The sequence below is a fragment of the Rattus norvegicus genome, chromosome 16 (assembly GCF_036323735.1).
Source record: "Rattus norvegicus strain BN/NHsdMcwi chromosome 16, GRCr8, whole genome shotgun sequence".
Classification (NCBI taxonomy): domain Eukaryota; kingdom Metazoa; phylum Chordata; class Mammalia; order Rodentia; family Muridae; genus Rattus; species Rattus norvegicus.
In genome coordinates, this window is record NC_086034.1 from 972,381 (window position 1) to 992,889 (window position 20,509).

The 20,509-nt window shown below is 50.7% G+C and overlaps 1 long non-coding RNA gene across 1 annotated transcript; it reads left to right on the top strand.

The window, feature by feature from the left end:
• Positions 1 to 9,459: 9,459 nt before the first annotated feature.
• On the top strand, positions 9,460 to 16,575 carry LOC134482436 (uncharacterized). Its single transcript, XR_010058531.1, has 3 exons — positions 9,460 to 9,766; positions 13,985 to 14,257; positions 14,565 to 16,575. It is a non-coding gene; the product is annotated as an uncharacterized LOC134482436 (long non-coding RNA).
• The last annotated feature ends 3,934 nt before the right edge of the window (positions 16,576 to 20,509 follow it).

Consider the following 20,509-nt stretch of genomic DNA (forward strand, 5'->3'; position numbering starts at 1 on the left):
AGGGGCTTGTCTATGCCGTGCCCCAGGTACGCTAAACAGAAACAAACAAGGGGGACCACCATTTGTCGTAACAGTTGTCCAAGTGATTTGGATGTCCTTCAACACTGGAGTCACAATACTCTAAGTTCACCTCAGTCTGAGTTAGCAAACACACCAAATATGGCCATGGCCAGCGGCCCTAAAAGACACCAGTCTGCCTCTGTGCTTTCCCAGCACAACTCTCGGCATAAAAAAAAAAAAAAACCAATGGGGAGGGGATGTGAGGGGGGGGGGGCTGGAAAGATGGCTCAGCTGTTAAGAGCACTGACTGCTCTTCCAGAGGTCCTGAGTTCAATTCCCAGCAACCACATGGTGGCTCACAACCATCTATAATGGGATCTGATGCCCTCTTCTGGCATGCAGGTGTACGTGCAAATACAACAGTCATATACATAAAATAAGTAAATCTTGGAGGAGGAGGAGGAGGAGGAGGAGGAGGAGGAGGAGGAGGAGGAGGAGGAAGAGGAGGAGGAGGAAGAAGAAGAAGAAGAAGAAGAAGAAGAAGAAGAAGAAGAAGAAGAAGAAGAAGAAGAAGAAGAAGAAGAAGAAGCAGAAGCAGCAGAAGCAGAAGCAGAAGCAGAAGCAGAAGCAAGCACCAGTGGGGATGTTTCTGAGTTCATTTCCCCATAGGAAACTTTTATCAGAATGAATCAAAAGTTGAACCTTTAATTTCCACCCTATGAATTGACAACAACCTGTCTCTCTCTCTCTCTCTCTCTCTCTCTCTCTCTCTCTCTCTCTCTCTCTCTCACACACACACACACACACACACACACGTGCACACACACACACACACGTGCACACACACACACGTGCGCGCACGCGCGCGCACACACACACACCAGTGTGAGAAGCATTGTGTCCAAGCACTGAGGCAGACTGACTGTCTCCCATTGGCCCCTCACCTGTCAGGCTCTGCTGCATACACCCAGGCACAGTCTGCCAAGGCACTGAGTGGCAAACGGTGGCTATTGTCTCTGTCCCTCCTTTGGCAGACAGAGCTTTGACACCAGAGCCTGACAGCCTCTGAGACCTTTGTCTCCGAGGCATGGCCAGTGGCCATAATTGATATGGATGTGAGGGCTGCGGTCCTTGCCCAAGCTGGCAATTAGCACTTGTGTTGGTGGCTGCCAGGGTTTCCTGATGCTCTAGAGCAAAGACTTGTCAGGTTTGCAGCCACGCAGCTCATTATATCAGGACATGGGCTCCCTGCCCCCACCCCCTCTGATCTCTCTGAAGCAGAGAGGGCAGCTGAGCCACCTTGTCATTTCCATCCTTTGTTCAAGAAGGTAGAGAGGAGCCGGTGGTGACAATGCATCCATCTCCTTCTGTAGGCCCTGGGTCCTACACAGAAGGAACAACGGGCTATCAGAGAGAACTATGGCAGTGAGGGGCAGACGCCTGCAAGAGTTGGGCTGGCACAGCCAATAGAGTCACATGGCTGTGCTGGGTGGCTTTCATGCTAAAGCCCTTGTCAAAAAAAAAAGTGATCAGTGGGCCAGATCCAAATTCTCTGAACTGTGGGTCATACCTACTAGTAGCCCATAGAAGTAATAACGAACCAAGGCAGCATTTTAAAGACCAAGAAGAAGGGATGGAAAGCTAGTTCAGTAGTTAAGAGCATTTACTACTCTGACAGAGGACAGACATTGGGTTCCCAGCACCCACATGGTAGTTCATAACCATTTATAGCCCCAGTTATTGGGAATCCAAAACCTCTTCTGACCTCCAATGTCACACACACACACACACACACACACACACACACACACACACACACACACACAAATAAATGTTTAAAAAAGTAAAGACGGCTCTGTGGATAAAAGTTAACCATGCAAGCATGAGGACTAGGGTTTGCATCCCCAAACCCATATAAAAGCCAAGCAAGCATGGTGGCCAGTTGTAATCCGACCACTCAGGAGGCAGAGATTGAGGGTGGGGGTGTCCTCGGGACAAGCCAACTAACTAGATCACCTGCAACTGAAGAACTTTGGATTACGTGAGAGACCCAGTGCCAATAACCAAGGTGACAAAGGAAGACACTGAATGCCAACTTGAGTTCTCATATGCATGTACATGGAAACACACATGCATGCACATGCACATGCACTACATACACAGTGCACGCACACACACACACACACACACACACACACAGGTGGAATAAATGCTAGAAGATTAGACTCCCTTGCATTTCCTGCATTGAAGGCAAGGGCAGCCTTCTAAATTTTTGTTCGATTATGCAGATAACATACAAACGAGTGTTGTACAACACAAAAGGTTTCTCTAGTTGTGGTTTCAGTGATGACCCACTATACAAGGATGGGGCTGGCTACTCCAAGCACTCCAGGGATCTTGGTAAAAGAGGACTCTAAAGGAAGCTAAGGTGGAGGAAGCTCAGATGGCTTCAGGAAATTTCCAGATTCGTTCCAGTAAGAGATAAGCAAAGCAACCGCTTGGGGCCAAGAGTTCCCACCTGCCCTTCCTGGCCCAGTCCTTTAAGTATCTGTGAACTGGGCTGTCTGTGCAGGAAACGAGGTGCCTTTGGCTGGCATCTTGGATGCTGGCCTTTCTGCTCCCTGCTCCTGAGCCAAGCCATACTAAATGAAGGATGCTAATACTAGGACTCTGCTGGTTCTGTGTAAATGTGCGGGAACAGACGTCAGCGTAGGATACTGCACAGAAGCACACAGTAGGTTCTATCACCATCATGTAACACCTACATCCAACCCAGCAGCAGCAGCAGCAGCAGCAACAACAACAACAAAAATCTACCCTGGTGTGGTAAGAATTGTAGACTTCCAGGGACCGTGAACAGAAACGACCATTCACTAACCCCTGCCTCGCACTTGATAGTTTACACAGCACTTTGCCATACATCTTATATACTCCTTGCCATGAGGTCCCCCTCCTAGCTCCCAAGTCACAGTTGAAGAAATAGAAGCCCAGAGAAGCCCAGCAGCCTGCTCAGGGACAGGCAGCTAACAAGATTAGCTAGGAGGCCACTAGCCTGCCTGAGCCCAGCCCCACCCACTCCGCCCTATTTATTAAACCACGCCTCCCCGAACAGTTTGGGATCTGACAAGCGTAGTCATTTTGGAAAAATCTCTGCCAGGCCGAGTCAAATTTGACAGAGTTCAATAAAGGCTTTATATTCTTTCTTTGCTATGAAATCATACTTTCTTTTAAAAAGCTTGAAGCTACACAATTCACTACTGAAGCAGCTTGTTCCAGACGCTGGTAAGGTCAAGTCTGGTTTCCACCCTCAAAGTGTGCTGGCCCCACCTCCGCCCCGCCCCCTGCTACCCCAGTGAGGCTGTATGGGCCCTGAAGACAATTATCTGCCCTGAAAGCCAGCCCCTCTCCAGACAAAGGCACCCCCCTCACATTTATCAGTTTTATTCCCTTAATGATTCAAACTTGTGCTGTGATGTGCTGTTCGGAACGGAGGGTTTCATGGATTTAACAGTTTTATTAATTTAGGAGGTTTCCACGGAGCGCCAGAATGGCTCAGTGTGACAAAGAAGGTATCATAAATGAATTGATTTGTCACGTATCAGAATGTGATCCAGCAGCGATTTCGTTATTGGAGTTATTTTTCTCCAATTATCTGCAAACTTAAAATGCTAAAGAGCACCCCCCCTGCCCCCACCCCCAGCAGCAGCCGGCCGGGATCATTTGAGCAGGAAATAAATGGAAATCAATGGCCCAAATTTGCTGCCACATGCAAAGGCTGCCCGACCTCCCTCCTCCCTCTATGTAGCCACTTGGGGAAAACAAAGCCAGGCCATAGAGGCCACAAAGGCCACCTGCAGCCTTGAGGCATGCTGTGTCTGTGGGACTGAGTCTTATCCCAGGGCCCCCCGGCCCCAGATGACCAAAGAACAACACGAGCTGCAGCCTGCCTGGCAGCACTGGCTACTGGGCATGGAGTAGGAGTTGGGGGAGGGGGGCACTGTAGAATGAATGAGTTCTGAGCAGGGAGCCTGGATCATCCCAGACAACTGTCACCCTATCAGATTGGGTTCCCTTGCACTCCCAGGCTATCAGATGCTGTTAGCCTCAGCCTCGGGGATACCCACTCACCCCAGCCCTCTCACTACAGGCTAGCCCCTCCTTCCCTTGGGTCCCTGCTTCCTCTCTGCCCCAGGTTCCAAGCCAGCCTTTGCTATTCCTGTCCACTGAGTCTCCTGTCTACCCCACATCACCTCCTCCCATGCCTCGATTTCCGAATCCCCAAGAGAATTATGGGAACAAACGCTAGCTTCCTGCTCAGGGCACTTGTATACAATACACCAGTCCTTCTTTGCCACTGAACTTGGGGTTCTGCCAGGTACCTATGAAGGTCATGGAGAAAGGTGGATACCACTTGCCTTCGGGGAGCCCCTTTGCATGACCTCAAAGATGAACTTGGGACTCAAAGCCAAATGTGACATTTGGCCCAAACAATAGGACTCAAGTTTGACAGAGCTAACTAGTTGCAAGGGGGAGACACCAACCCAGCACCCCAACATGAGAGTTCTTCCACCTACCCCTTTGACAAAGACACTAAACCTGTCATAACCCATTCAGTGTCCAGGGGAGGGCAGCAAGAGCCATTCACTGTGTGTGACACCTGTTCTAGGTGCTAGGACAGGCTTGGGTCCTTCTTACTTCTTCATGATGAGACTTAAAAGGTGGGGGAAAGGTCCAGAAAGAAGAAATGAGCTGTGTAAGGTCACACCGCCTAACCTAGCCCAGGTCTATGTGACTGGAGAACACTTACAAAGATGTCCCTCTGCCCCTCCCCAACTGCACTGGCTTATATCCCAACTAGTGACAACTGTCATCTACCTGGTAGAGAATCCAAAGGCTGTAGTCAAGGCTGAGGGGACACAGAGCAGGGCCAGCCCCCAGTTGAGGGGCAGGTTGGGTTACAGTCCAGATCTACTTGGTCCTGGAGTATCTTCATCTGTCCAGAGAGCAGAGGCTGTGGCTGGACCTCCTCAGTTTTACTGAGTGCATGTAGCAGAAAGCACACAGAAGACTAGAAAACTCCCTGCCCAAGAGGCTATAGGAGGGTTGTGTTGGGGAGGCGGGAGCAGGCCTTGAGTCACGTACACTGTGCATTCAGGAAGTACACTTGGGCCTCTTCACCCCTCAAGTGAGGCTCTGCATCTTGTCCCTTCTAAGTTACTCCTGCCCCTAGAGGGCAGAGGCAGTGTCTACCCATGTTTGTCAGCAAACACACTGACAAGGCTGAGTAAGCTCTGCTCCCCTATACCTTACCCTCCCCTCACAGAAGTCCCTCAAAGGACCAAGGAGTTCCTGAGGAACAGGATCCCTTACACATGCATGCACACATGGGTAGGATGCAAGGTCAATGAACTTGTACCATTCAGAGCCTAGGTGCTACACTCCGACACAGCCATGAGTGCACACTGGCCAGGCAGTGTCCACGCAGATCTCTCCCTCTCCCCATCTCTTTCCCTCTGCTTCCCATCTCAGCTCCAGAAAGCCCGAGAGCTCCTGTGGTCATGGGCAGTGCCTGACATGGTGGGCAGCCACAGGAAGCTGGGGGAGAAATGAACAGGTCCCAGGTTTATCAGAATGGCTCTCCTCTGCCTCTAGGATTTCTTCACCTCCCTGACCTCCAACAGCCAGGAAAGGTGTTTAATTCGTGTCCTACTAAAAATAGCTTCCTAATGGAGTCCAAGGCTCTCTCTGAACATTAGTGCTGTGACAAGGGATGTTGGTCTCCATTAGCCAATCCCCGGGCATAGAAATTCTTATTTTTCCATGGTGAGCTAATGTTTCTGAAAGTCCCACTTCAGTAAGGACAAGGGACATACCAGAAGATGCTAGCAATTGTCATTAGGCCACCGCAGACAAACAACTTCCAACCAGTGGCTCAGGACAAAGGTTTCGCCCCACAAGCCCCAGGGGAATGTGTGAGTCCCTTGCTTGAGACTCCATCTGAACAGTTCCTCTGTCCTGCACTGGCCCAGGGCTGGCTGCTGTCTGCACAAGGGAAGTCTTTGAAGTCTCCTTTGACATACTCTCAACCCCCCTCACACAGGGTATTGAGGCAGACACAAAGAATGATGCCCAACCCTCCGGTCTGCCAGCTGGGTCAAGGGCTGGACAAAGCAGACAGAGGGGTGGATAAATGTATCCAAGATAGGGCTCTTTTTTTTTTTTTTTTTTGGTTCTTTTTTTCGGAGCTGGGGACCGAACCCAGGGCCTTGCGCTTCCTAGGTAAGCGCTCTACCACTGAGCTAAATCCCCAGCCCCCAAGATAGGGCTCTTAAAAGTTATAATTTATTCCTGTCAGGAAAAATCCAGGAAAGCTTCCTGGAGAAGAAGGTACTTCATCATTCTTGCTCCGTTCTGTGTTTGCATAAACAAAAGAAGTACACTTATTTGTGGGGTGCTGTGGTATGGGGTTGGACAGGATAGAACCCAGGACTTTACACATGCTAGGCAAGAGCTCTACCACTGAGCTACATGGCCAGCACTAACAGAGACACCTTGGGGGGCGGGGTACACGGTGAGCCCCACCAGTGCTAACTTGTAGAATTTCTCTTAAGATTCATCACTGTGTTTTCCAGGCACAGCCATCTCCACTCCGCAGTTCCTTTACGCTGTCAAGTCCCAGCTCTTACCAGTGTAGACCAGATTTCCCAGGGCAACAGCTGAAAGATGTTGTGTGGATTAGAACCATTCATGTGAATGTCCATCATCTCCCTGACCCCAGCCCTAAACATCACCCTGTTCTACCTACTACTCCCTCCCTCCCACAGGTCTCAGCTGAAGCCACCTTCTCCAGGAAGCCCTCCCCAGGTGTAGCATTTCTACTATGCCCCACTCAGCGCCTGAACTGTATGCCCCTAGTGGTGACCTTTCCGTGTGGAATTGCTTAGTCTGGTTAATTATTTAACTTCCTACCAGACGGTGAGTTTCAGGAGGGCTGAGGCCAAGCCTGCACCCTACCCCTGCATCCCCACAAGTGTGGCCAGCGCCTACCTCTTCACACACCACGTACCTATGCTTCCATTATCTAAGATTCCCATTGCACAGATAGAGAGACTGAGGACCCAAAAGGGAGAAGCGATGCCCATCATCCGGTATCAGCTGCAACAGGCAGCTGGAGAACCCGGCCCCTCGGCTCCTCGAGCTGGGGGCTGAGTTTGAGACAAACAGCCCCGAGGGGAATCAGTTCACCTTGCACCAGATCCATCAGCCAGATCCATCCAGTTTTTCCGAACACCTCATAGGCATAATGGAATCCACTTTACAGCAACTGTTGAGTTCAAGCAAACCAGCTTCTCTGATAGGGCAAGCCCTCCACCTTTGCCCCTGAAGCGCGAACCACCCAAGGTTAGAAAGACAGTTTGACACAAGGAAAAGATGATTGCACAGACCGTTTTCTCCTCTCCCCATGTGAGCCCCCTGCCGAGTCTCTCTGTGTCCACTAATGAGGACACACGGGGCTTCCCTGCCTACTCCCTGCTATGGAACTGCAGAGACCCGCCCCCTGAAACCTCTTATCACCAGACTATTGGTATTGGCTTCTGTCTCTCTGGGCCTGTTCTTCTCCAAAGGCCCACACCCAGGGCTGCGAGCTCAGTGGGGACTTCCTCTTTGGGTATTCCTGGGGCCCTTTATCTGAGCTCAACAAATCCCATCGGGTGCGCCCCCTTCCTGTGTGGATGCTGCCTGCCCACCCTCTGCCATGCCATGGTACTTCCCAGAATGTCTTGTGCAGGACAGGAAGTGTGGCCTCGCAGCTCTGCTTCCTCTCAGAAATCCCATAAGTGTAGAGGACAGTGAGGGTGGGGTCTCTCAGGAAGGGCCTTAGCTACTGTTGTCCTACACTGCCTTTCCTGTGGGCATATGGCATTACTCTCAATTGTCTTTCAACCTAGTTGTCACTTCCTCCAGGAAGTTCTCTCTGATTACTACTGCTGCTGCCCTGGGGCCAAGAACCCTGCTAATTCAAGGACAAGCTCAGAGATTGGGCCTTGACCTGAGAGGCCTTGGAAGAACCAGAAGCACATAACCATACTGTGCTTACAAAGACCCTGTGTAGGTGAAGGGCAGCTGTGCAGAGAAGCAATGAAAACCAGTGTCCTCCCTTGGTCCTCAGCAGACAAGAGGTGGTAGTGACTGGCAGGAGGCAAGGGTCAGAGAAGTGGAGAGGAAGCAGACAAAACCAAAGGGCACAAAGGACACAGGTCTCTGGATTGCAGATAAAATGAGAGGATCTAGGGGGTAGTAAAAGCCCAGGGGACACCTGGGTAGTGGGGAGTCACTAGCCTGGCACTCCCAGAAGGAGGTAAGAATTTCCTGTGACAGTCTTGAGTCAAGCTGCAGTGTACCTAGTAATTTTGTTAAAGATCCCTTATGTGTGCACTGGGAGGCCGAAGCTGGCAGATCTCTGCCCACCTGTGGCCAACCTGGTCTACAAAGTGAGTTCTAGGGCAGCCAGGACTATCCAGAGAAACCCAGTCTCATGGAGTGAGGGGTGGGTATAGAGGGAAGGGTGAATCCCTAGGTATGGGCTAGTCAGAGAGCACTGGGCCTACTCATCCCTCTGACAACCACCTTATCCAATCAAAAGAAGGAAGATGATCTCCCAGCCCTTGAGGCCTCTCCCTCTGCTCTCCCAGGAGACACCACACACACACACATACCAGAGTCCAGTCTTCAGATGGACGCAGCCTTCACAATGCCCGCTCCTGCCCACTGCTTAGTCATTCTGCAGGGCATCCTGCTGACTAAAACCAGGGCTGCAGAACCGAGCCTCAGACCTGGTGTGGTGATCTGTGACCTGGCTGTCTGTTGCTGTGGATCATTTGTTGACCCTCTCTAGGACTCAGTTTCCCCACCTTTGCGAAGGGGGCATCAATTGTTGCCACCCCCTTAAGTGCTTTGGGGCTCAGAGAAGTGGGTACTGAGCCATAGTAATGGCTTGGTCCTGAGCCTGACCTAGGAGCTCCAGGCTGCAAGGCTTGCCTTTTTTTCTGAGATGTCCAGGGTGGCCCCTGGTCTGGGAGAGGAAAGATACCAAGTCTCTAAGCTCTCCCCCAGCCCACCTGCTTGTGAATGTATTCTAAAGGCTTTAGATTTGCTCCTATGGGAGGCCTGATGACTGTTGTCAGTAGACTGACACCCCAGCAGAATCTCAGGGCACTGGCAGCCATATGAGTGTGAGGTCATCTTCTCCTTGAGAGCCACAGTGGTAACCTTGTCACTCCAGCATGTCCTGTGCTGAGCTCCTCCAGGAACCGGATCAGACTTCTCCCCAGCCTCAAGGCCCCACTGTTGACTGAGCCTACTGGCTACTGCCTTCCACCCCCAGTGCCTCCATCCCTAGACTAAGAGGTGCCCTGCCCACTCGGCTGCCCGTGATGGTGAGCACGTGCCTGCTTCAAGAGTGCGCTCCAGCCCTTGTCACAGCAGCAATGGCCAAGCACTGATCCAGCTTGCCGGCTCAGCACTCCGCAGCAAGAGACCGAAGTCACTCTTGACAGCCCCCATGAGCTCAGCAAGCACACAGAAGCAGAACAGAGGGAAACCGGCCAGCTTCCTGCCAAGGTGCTGAGTGGACAGACAGGCTGCTGAAGACAGAAGTGGAGGGAGAAAATTGGTGACCTTGACGGTAAAGAGCATTGGTGCCCTGGGGACCCATCACAACCACCAAGGTCGATGAGCAGACATAGCTGGTGCTGCTTCCTGAAGGGTAAGTACCCTCAAAATATAACCTCAAGGAGGCTCAGGGAGCTGGGTAAAATCTGGGCCAAGAGGAGGGTGGCCAAGGGTCTCCAGGTATGAGCAAAAGAGAGGATTTTGAAGACACAGGAATCCTAAACCTTGAGGTGGGGAAGGGGACCTAAATAAGACTGCGCCTTGACTCGAGATTCAAGTGGAACTGAATCTAAATGGCTCCCTCTTGTAATAGTAAGTCACTTTCTGTCCACACGACTGTTTCCCCACCTGTCGAGTGGGAGTGGCAGTCACTTACATTTATTGAGAGTTTGCCACGTCTCGGGCACCTGGGAGTAGCCTCACCTACATTAGCACACTAGGTTGAGTTTCAGGATCCCACAAGAAAGCAGCCGTTATTCATCCAGCAGTTTACAGCTTTCTAACTAGGGCCCAGAACATCAAATGTTCTCAGGTCCCATCCTGAGGTAGCTGACAGGATTCATATCCAGGCAACAGGGTTGTACACAAACCCTTGGCCATTCCATTCTGCGGTCTCCCCTCAGGCCACCAACATCCATGTCTTGGGCTCCTCAGGGTCACTCAGGGTCACTCAGGGTCAGGAGCGTCCAGAGTCACTCATGAAGTAGGAATGTAACTCATTCACACAGTAAATCTATGCAGGATGATGTTTGCAAAGCTGTTTACAGAGGAGAAAAAAGAGGCTTAGCCACCTGCCTGGGCTACCATGCTTGCCGGCAGCAAAGATGGGAGCTGAATATACACTGTCTTGCTCCAGAGCCACCATTTTTGTCTTCTGAAAAGGGCCTGCCTGGCCCTGAATACAGCATACAGTGGGGGTCTGTAGAGGATAACCTTCCCAGTATCCACTGTCTTTCGTTCTAGACAAAATGTTTCATTCTGCAAAAACTGAGGTGGAGTCTCACATGTCCCCTGCATGGCAGACCCTAGGAGACCAGAGCTGGGACACACTGCCCCCACCTGCTCTGCTAGCCTGGCCAGGAAATAGCGTACCTCAGAAGCATTCCTTGATCCAGGAAAATTGAAAGAACCTGGAAGAGGGGGCCATCTTTCAGAGCACAGGTGAACGTAGGCTAACAGGAGGATGATCCGTGGGTGAGGAGACATGCCTAGAGTAAGAGGGCACCTCTGCTGAATCAGAGTGGCAGATGGGCTGGCAAGATGGTTCAGTGGGTAGGAAGCTCTTGTCTACTAGTGCCCAACAACCTGAGCCCAATCCTTAGAAACAGAGTACAAAAGAAGTGTGACTCCCGAAAGCTGTTCTTTGACCTCCACACATGAACCCTAGGCATTCACACATGTGTGCGCATGCATACACATACACACACACACACACACACACACACACACACACACGTGCACGCACACATTCACATGCGTACATATGTGCTAACAATAAAGCTTTAAAACGTTTAATGAAAGACTGAACAGGTGAGAGGCACTAGCAGACAGGTGAATTACGGCAGCCAACAGAAGGAAGGGCTCTCGGGGTTGGGGATTTAGCTCAGTGGTAGAGCGTTTGCCTAGCAAGCGCAAGGCCCTGGGTTCGGTCCCCAGCTCAAAAAAAAAAAAAAAAAAAAAAAAAAGAAGGAAGGGCTCGCAGGGCTTCTCATTCTAAAATGTCCCTCCATATTTGTCGGGGATTGAGTGACAGGGAACAGTCAGTGGAGACATCAAGGTCGTTTCTGACACACAAGTCTAAGAGAATGAGAGGACCAGCCAGCTCCTCCCACCCAGTGCCCAGCCAGCCCTAGCCCTAACTTGGCAGAAGGCCTAGGCTGTGTGCCTGGGCTCACACCAGCTTCTAGCCACCTGGGACCACACCCCTTAAATCATTACTACCGAGTGCGGGCCTGGGAGTCTCTGATGATGACCCTGCTCTGGGGTTACCTGTCTGCAACATCATAACATGGCACTCTGAGGGTAATTAACCAACACGGGTGTTGGTCCTTCATTCGGTGTGAGTCTGAGGAGGAGGAATCTATCCTGAGGACGAAAGACAGTATCTCCTCCCTGGCAAGAGTGGAGAACCTGCTTATCCTTGAAGCAGAGTGACATTGTCAATAAAGGCCCAGCCCAGTGCCACAGCCCTATACCAGGGCTCCCAAGCCATCTTCCCAACAGAGCCACTCCAAAAGACTTCTGATGCCTAACATGTCTACCTCTGAATGTGCTGGACCTCTCTCCAAAGTGGCTATCCATCCTCATTCCCGACCCAGCCTGTCCCTTTGGAGTATCTCCCTGACCCTTCTGTGAACAGAAGTCAGCCTGGGTCAGACTCGAACACTTGCTGGTCGGTGAACATCTCAGTGTGCACAATGACTCCTTGGCCAGCTGCTCCAAACGAGAGACCTACTAGATGGTTTCTTAGGCTCTGACAATATTTGGGGTGGCAGAGGCAGGCCTTGATCTAAGATGATCTAAAATGTGATGTCACTTGGAGGAGGCCAGGAAGGAACCCAGAGCTGAAGGCCGTGGGCTGCCCCTATCACATCTCCCTAGGTGACCCACACACACCCTGATTTCCCTAGTGCCCAGTAGCATAAATTCACTGAGACATGGGCAAGCCCCAAGCAGAGCAGTCAGGCCTGATGTCTGCCAAACTAGAACTGGATCTGGAAATGACAGAGTTGAGAAAGCCCCCAAGGAAACCTGTGGAGCCTCCTGACACACACTGCCCTCTCTGTAGACCGCCCACAGCCTTTGATGGCTCATGGCCTCTCAGCAAGGAGATAAGACCCAGCCTAGTGCTCTAGACCACTAGCTCCCTGACAAAGGCCTCCACCCAGGTCCAGATCTCGCCAAACCAAGCTGCCTCCCAGGATTGGAGCCAGTTTGCTCTGTGTGGTGCATAGATGGCTGTCTAGTCCAAGCAGTCCCTCACTACCTCCGAGAGCACCTTCTGCTGTCCTGGGAATCACTCAGATCAAGGCAGGAGGCTGTTCTATCTGTTCCTAGATTCCTGGGAGAACGCCCCAAGCTGCCTTGAGAGAATGAACAAGACCAGGCTGGCATGGATGGAGCCAGGTCTGAAGTACCTATTCTCCCAAGGGCCTGAAGAACCTGGCCCTTCCATGTCCCTTTACCCTGTCCCAGGTAGACAGTATGTGCATAACTGTCAGTCAGTTTTCTGTTGCTATAACCAATACCTGAGGTGAATCAACTTACTGGCAGAAAGTTCCATTTTAACTCATTGAGTCTCAAAGGCTCCAATTAATTCATGGTGACTTGGCCCTGTTAAACTCGTAAAACATGTTATATCATGTTGGGATGTGGCAAATCGCTCATTTCTTGGTAGCTATAAAGCAAAGAGAAAGGGAATCTGGGATTCTCCCTGGTCTCTTCAAAGACATATTACTAATGGCCTAATTTCTACCAGATACCACCCCTCTCAGTGATTCTGTGAGTCGATGGAGCCCAAATCTTTAGTAGAGGCCTTTAGAGACTATTCCAGACCCAAACTACAGCAATAATGCTTCAGGGGCAGCAGGGACAAGTCAGGGGCAGTAGGGACAGGTCAAGGGCAGCAGGGACAGGTCAGGGGCAGTAGGGACAGGTCAAGGGCAGTAGGGACAGGTCAAGGGCAGTAGGGACAGGTCAGGGACAGAAACACAAGACAGAGTTAGAGAATACTTTGGACATGTCCCGTGTGTCAGGCACTGTCCTTAGAGACCAAGGTGGACTCATTCATTTTGTCCCCAGAACAAGGAAGCAGACATCCACAGGGATAGTCTAAGGGGCCAAGGTTATGGAGTCAGTGAATAGGACCTGGCACACCTTGCATGTTGCTGCCTCAGACCTCCTTACAGGCTTCCCAGGGCAGCCCGTCATGATGCAGGGATGGAACTGGCATCCAACCAGCTCTTCCCTCTACTGGAACCTGCTCAGTGGCAGGGTCATGGTGCCTAAGGTAGAAGAGAAGAGATCTCTCTCCTGGGACAGGGCTTCAGAGGACCCTGAACTTCTTTGTCAACCTCAGCCCGCCTAAGTGGGGTCACTGGGCCAGAGACTTGCTCTGTCTGCTGCCACCTCTGGATTCTTTAGCCCCTGAGGCCTCCCCTGCAGCACTGGCTCCTGGGCAGCGTGCTCTTGCTGTGCCGAAATGTTTGTCATCTCTTGACACTAATATTATTTAAGGCCTAGAGTCTCATGTAAGGCTTCCTTTTAGCAAGATTGTCTCATTTAATAAAACTCCCTGTCTCTGTCCCCCAAGGTAATCACGTTGATGACAGTGCAGTCCCTGAGCTGTGATTTGGTCTGGGAATAGAATTATTAGGAAACCCAGCTTGGCTGTCACAGATGCTCTGTTTGGGGTTTTCCCTTGAAGTAAACAGAAAGAGTCCCAGTGGAAGCAACGACTCAGCAGGAACTACGGCAGCTGGCCTCCCCACTGGCCACTCTGCTGTCCTCAATGGTCACCCTCTCAAAGGCTCAATTAATAAACATTTCCCAGTATAGGCTGGGAAATTGGCTACTGTTGATGCAGGTAAGATCTGTTCTCTCTCTCTCTCTCTCTCTCTCTCTCTCTCTCTCTCTCTCTCTCTCTCTCCAGTTGTTTAGTTGAATGTGTTTTTGTCCTCGTTCTTTGAGATAGGATCTCATGTAGCCCAAGCCAGCCTCAAATTTACTTTGTCCTGAGAGTGGCCTTGAACTTCTGACCCTCCTGCTTCCACCTCCACGATGCTGGCTTATAGGCATCTACCAGCCTGCTTGGTTTATGCAGTGCTGGCACTTCCTGTATGTTGGCATGTACTCTACTAATTAACCCCATATTCCCCAACTCTCAAATGCAGTGGATGAAAATGACAGAGACGGCACCGGAACAGAGGAGCCCAACAGAGCCAGCTCAAATCCTGGCCACGCCTCCTACCACTGTGACTCCGGACAGGGTTACTTCCCTTCTGCAACCCAGCATCATCTAAGACATGGCCGTCATCACAGAGATATTACGATCAGCAGGGAAGCAAGTGGAACACAAATTAAAGAGTCTTCTTCCTCCCTATCCACGACCCAAAGAGAATTTTATACACGTTTAGAAAGAAGGAAGAGTAATTGAGATGAAGTGTGCCAAGCACTCGGCACGTGGCAAATGCAGGAGACTGTTGCTGTTATCATTGTTATTATTCAACGCCACCACAGCCACCACAGCCACCACCGCTGCTGCCACCACTACAGAGTCATGCTAATCAGTGTGAATCATGTTTATCACTGTCGCCACCACCACCACCATAGCCGTGTTCACCAGTGCTTAGTATGTTTATCCCCATCGGCACCACCACCACGATTACCTTCTCCATCACCTTTGCCATTATCACCACCACCGTCAGCATCGCTCACTGTCAGCACCAGCACTACGCCCACTCTCTCCATCATTATCCCCATGGCCATCATCAGCACCTTCATTAAGTGAGCCCTTTGGAACTCTAAAGGTCACACCGGTATGCTCTATTCTCACCTGCTGTGTAGCCGTAAGCTGGGCCGAAGTGTCCATTTGAGCTCAACATTGGAGACCCAAGTAATGATGAACACATGTGGTGGCATGTCACTCAACCTGGTGTGCTGGCTGTCCCTAGACTAGAGGACCCAGGGACCTCCTGGACCCCACGGAGTTCCAAACCTATAAATGACACATGTAAAATCACACAGGACCAGAAAGTGGGCCCAGCAGGCAGAGGGTAATTTGAGTATTTGAAGGCTCCAGGGGAACCAATCTAGAGCTTGCTATGCTCTGCTGGGCTGACGACTATGAACTGTGAACCATGCTCTGGAAAAGGACACAGGGCATGCATCTGGGAGAGGCGGGTTTGAATCCCCCATCCTCCAGGCATTCACTGATGGCCCTTGGGGACTCTGAGGCCAGGTTTGTACCTAATGTAGCAGTCCTGTCAGAGGAATGTTCCCTTAAGGGACCAACAAAAGAGCTGTGGACAGGGTTAAATGACATCAGAAGGCGGTGGTGGAAACCTGCCTTGGTGTTCTAGAAATGAGAGCCACTCCATCCCAACAGTCAAATATCAAAGGGTAGGAATCACTTCTGAGACCCCTGTGGGGTCAGAGCCCACAACAGGAGGGGCATCGCTACTACCCATGGAATACTTAGTCAGTGTGTGGGTTGATGACAGTGAATCTGGGAGCTGATGGCTGACTGAGTTGGCGAAAGGCTTTCCATACAAACATGAGGACCTGAGTTTGTATGTGAGTACACTGTCACTGTCTTCAGACACACCAGAAGAAGGCATCAGATCCCATTACAGATGGTTGTGAACCACCATGTGGTTGCTGGGATTTGAACTCTGGAAGAGCAGTCAATGCTCTTAACCACTGAGCCATCTCTCCAGCCCCTGAGGACCTGAGTTTGAATCCCCATAACCCATGTTTAAAAAAAAAAAAAACAAAGGTACAGCATTATGAACCCATAACCCAAACTCTGGCAGGAGGGAGACAAGTGGGTCCCTGGGCTCACTGGTTAACCCGTGTAGACACACTCCAGATTCAGTAAGAGACACTGTCTAAAGGTGACGTGATTGAAGAAGACACCCAATGCCACCTTCTGGCTCCAAACATACATGCACATATACACACATAGATAAACACATGAGGCAGGTCACATCTGTCAAATGTCTGTTTCATGTTTCTGGGCCCACATCTGACTTTTGATGACTTTTCCCCTTCTTCAATCTGGGCACATCTGCCACTGAACAGAGTAAAAGTGACATAAAGTAACTTCAGATTTTAGTTCATAAAAGTAATGCACCTTCCAGAGGAACCAACATGCTGGAAGGAAGGCCCAGCAGCCGCACAGAGAGGCGACGTGCGTGTGTATACGTGTTACCTTTGCTGGGCTTACAGGGTCAGCATCATGCCACAAGGGAGGGGTAGAGAGGAGGTAGCCTTCAGATGATAGCACCTAAGACAGCGTTTAAAGGAGTATGGGACAGAGGCAAGCCATCTCTGTGGTGCACCTCAGCCAGCTTCCAGAAGCACAGTCTGTCTCCAGTGGTCTCAGCCTACCAGTTTTCAGGAGTCCATTTTAAGCCACCGTGGGGTGAGTAATGCAGAAGTCATATCTCTGACAGGCCACACTGGCTAAACCCAGCCAGAAGCCAGGGAATAAATGAATCCATAGGAGACATCCTCCTGGAACAACAGCTGGAGGGGAAGGAACACAGGACGCAGAGGACAATGTCCACCTCCTATAGGAAGAAATCCAGGACCAGAGGATGCTCCACACAGTCTGCCTGAATCTTCAGAGCCCTTCTTGTGTGGGACGAGGCTTCAGCCCACCTGCCTGCACACATGTCCCCGTTGCCTAAACAGCCATGGCACCCGTCCACTCTCTACCCTTTCCCACTCAGCCCTGTGTTGTCACATAGCCAGCTCCACATCACACACACCTTCTTGTCTGGAAACAGTAACTTTTCAGTCCTATCTGCTTCTAGTAGCACAAACTCCCCGGGTCAGTGGGGGCTCTGCAGTGTGAATGGAAGTGGTAGATGAGAGTTATATTGTTGACGTGGGGAGGAACTGGCTGCTTCCGCCCTCAGCATGCTGGCCTCTGTTCTGCTCCCCTCTTGCTTTGGATTGCCTCAAAGCCTCCATGTGCCTAGCCACCAACGATGGCAGTGTCTAAGAGTATGAGCAGGTATCTCTCAGCAGAGTCCCAGAGTAGGGACTTCTCTAAATTCACTGTGCACCTTCCTCCAGCAGTATTGGGCAGGACTTCCTGTTATGCAAGAAAGTCATTGCCAGCAGCAAAAAACCATCCCTGTCTCCCATGTACCCCCAGCATCTCATGCAGACTTCTTCCCCCACCCAAAGAATCACACCTAATCACTTATTGAACTATGACTACCACAGGAGAAAGGCCCGTGGCTTCCTATTGTTTTTGATAAACAATAACCACACTTGCTATCTCAGCCACTGTCACTCGATTAATTATATTTTCTCATCAGGAGCCCCACATCACATGGGACAGCTCCGGTCCAGGAAGATGAGCTGCAGAGTCAGAGCAAAGCTGGAACTCTCCCTACCCTGATGCCTTAGGGCCTTTCCCACTCCAGTGCTGCATGCTGGGCCTCCAAGTAAGGAACAGGCACTCGATAAATATTTAGGGAAAGGCACAAGGCCATAGCTGATCCTCATGGCAGGGCAGCAAGCAGAAACCAACCCTCTGCAGCAGTTTCCAAGTCAAATGCCATGGGTGCCTGGGTGAGCCCTGGTGCACCGGACGCCTTTTGGGTTTTGTTGGAGGGGTTTGTGGTTTCAACAATCAGAGGTGGTAGCAGGAGGATGTTCCCAGAGAACCCCTGGGGATCACTTCCGCACTGTGATTTCAGATGTGAGATGGGAAACACCTTGCGGCCAACAGACTCTGCTTGTGACAGAGGGAGGGAGGCAGGACCTCAAAGCCCATTCTTTAACAGGTGACAGTACTCATGCTGCCCGAGTCAAAGGACAGATTCGAGATCACTCCGACAGGGATGGGCACCAGCTGCCTTGATTCCCAGGCTAGGGATGGGGTGCTTGCATATCCTGTTACCGGCAGCTCTTAAATGACCTGCTCTGGTTGGCTTTTGTGGGAAGGGCGGAGGGCACAGTCCTGAATGCAGGCAGAGGCCATAAAGAAGTCTACCCGAGAAAGGCTCATTGTCCCCAAACACCTCCTCCAGCTCAACCCCCAGTTTCTGTGTCAGGTGGCCATCAGCCACACATGGCCAGAATCCCCTTCTTACATGGTGCTTTCTAGAGGAAAAGGAAGGGACTACACTGCCCATGCCCTGTCTGTGGCACCACGTGGTGGTGTCCCTGCATCCCTCAGAGGACCTTCTAGCCAAATGTCTAGAAACTTTCCAATCTCCACCAAGCCATAGTACTTGGGGGTAAAGGGGGTGTGACAAAGGCTACTTAGCACCAAGTGGAAAGTAAACCCACCTTGACCTTCGACCTTGAGACCTTGGGCAACCTCATCTCTCCAAACCTGAGTTTTCTTGTCTGTTGAATGGGCTCACCGAGGCTAAACACTCCTCTTCAGATGTGGATAGTGTGAGATTGGCTCTGTCACAACTTAGGATCCACACCTGCCTTGTCACCAGGACCTCTGCTCTGGTCCAGGCCAGAGAAATACCAACAGGCCAGCCCAGATGGTCTAGTCCCACGCCCACTAGAGCCAGACACACTCTTAAGGAATAGGTGGTGGCTTAGCAAAGCATAGAACTGTGCTAGTTTCTTGGGAACATTTTTAAGCAGTGACACAGAGGGACTTGAAGTGAGGGCAGGAAGCACAGCCAAGCCAGAAGGTTGCCAGTGCAGTGTGGTGAGGCCAGAGAATGGCTGGGATCCAGACTTCTGCTCATCATAGGAGAGCGACCCATTGCAGGTCATAGCTCATAGAACATAGAAGAGGCTACCAGGGCTCTGTGTGGCTGGAGCCTATAGTAGCGTATGCCTCAGAAGCTAGCACCAGCTCTCTCCAGCCTGTGGGCCAAACTGTGGGTCAGCTGATGACATTGTGCACTGGAGTGAATACTTTGTGTGTACACTCAATTAAGTCTTTCTTTGCTCCGGTGATTTAGAGCATACCCCAATCCATAAAGGAATCATAAGGTTATATAAAGCAATAATGGAGAAATGGGCAGTAACATAAGAATTGAAAATCTGACTGATAAAAAAGAGAGACCCCGGGTCTTAAATGTTATTCAAAGTGTCAGTGTTTAGACCTGAGCCTCCTGGTAGGACATGCAACAAGGGATTACCCAATTGGTTACACAACATTCATGACATATAACAAATAACGTTATAGAGTCCCACGCTTGGGAAAGTCATAACTGCTTCTCATTGTAAAGCACTTTTCCTGGCCGTCTTCATTACAGAGAGACACAGAATAGACAGAAAGACACATTCGGGAGAATGACGTCGTACCAGCAAACTGCTCAACAAAAGGAATCCCATAGAGACCAAAATGCTACTATTTGGAATACATCCTTCCCTGGTTCAGCTTTAGGCTTGGGCAGATGAGGATGGAGAGATTTAAGAATGGAACAGTCTTGTCTTCATTGTTTGCTTATCAAATATCATTTACAGTCAGTGAATGTCTCAGCAGGTAAAGGTGCTTGCTGTCAAGCCTAACAGCCCAAGTTCAATCCCCAGGCCCCATAATGGTGGAAGGTGAGACCTGATTTCCACAAGATGTCCTCTGACCTCCACACATATAAACATGGTGTGGTATGTACATTCATATACATGTGTACGTGTGGATGTGCGTGTGCATGCACATGTGCTCATACATGTGAACATACAGTGCTGATTGGTTCCCTCCCAGTGTGGAACACTGGGAAAGCCTAGAGGGCAGGTCTGGGCCTTGCCTTTCTGGGTCTGAGCATGAGGAGAGGACAAATAGACAGTTAAGAACAGACGTTTTCCTTGTTGCTGGTTTTGTTTATTTGTTTGTTTGTTTGTTTGTTTATTTGTTTTCTAAACAGGGTTTCTCTATGTAGCCCTGGGGGTCCTAGAACTTGATCTGTAGACCAGGCTGGCTTTGAACTCAGACATCCACATGCCTCTGCCTCTGCTTCCCCAGTGCTGAGATTAAAGGTGTGCGCCACCTCCTGGCCTAACTAGGGTCTTCAGGGGAGGCCAGGCACTACGGGAAAACGGATGAGGGGCTTCACACCGCAAGAGACCCCAGAGACTGAGCTGTTCTCCTGCCATTGTCAGAGAAACTTGAGGCAAAATGGAGCCA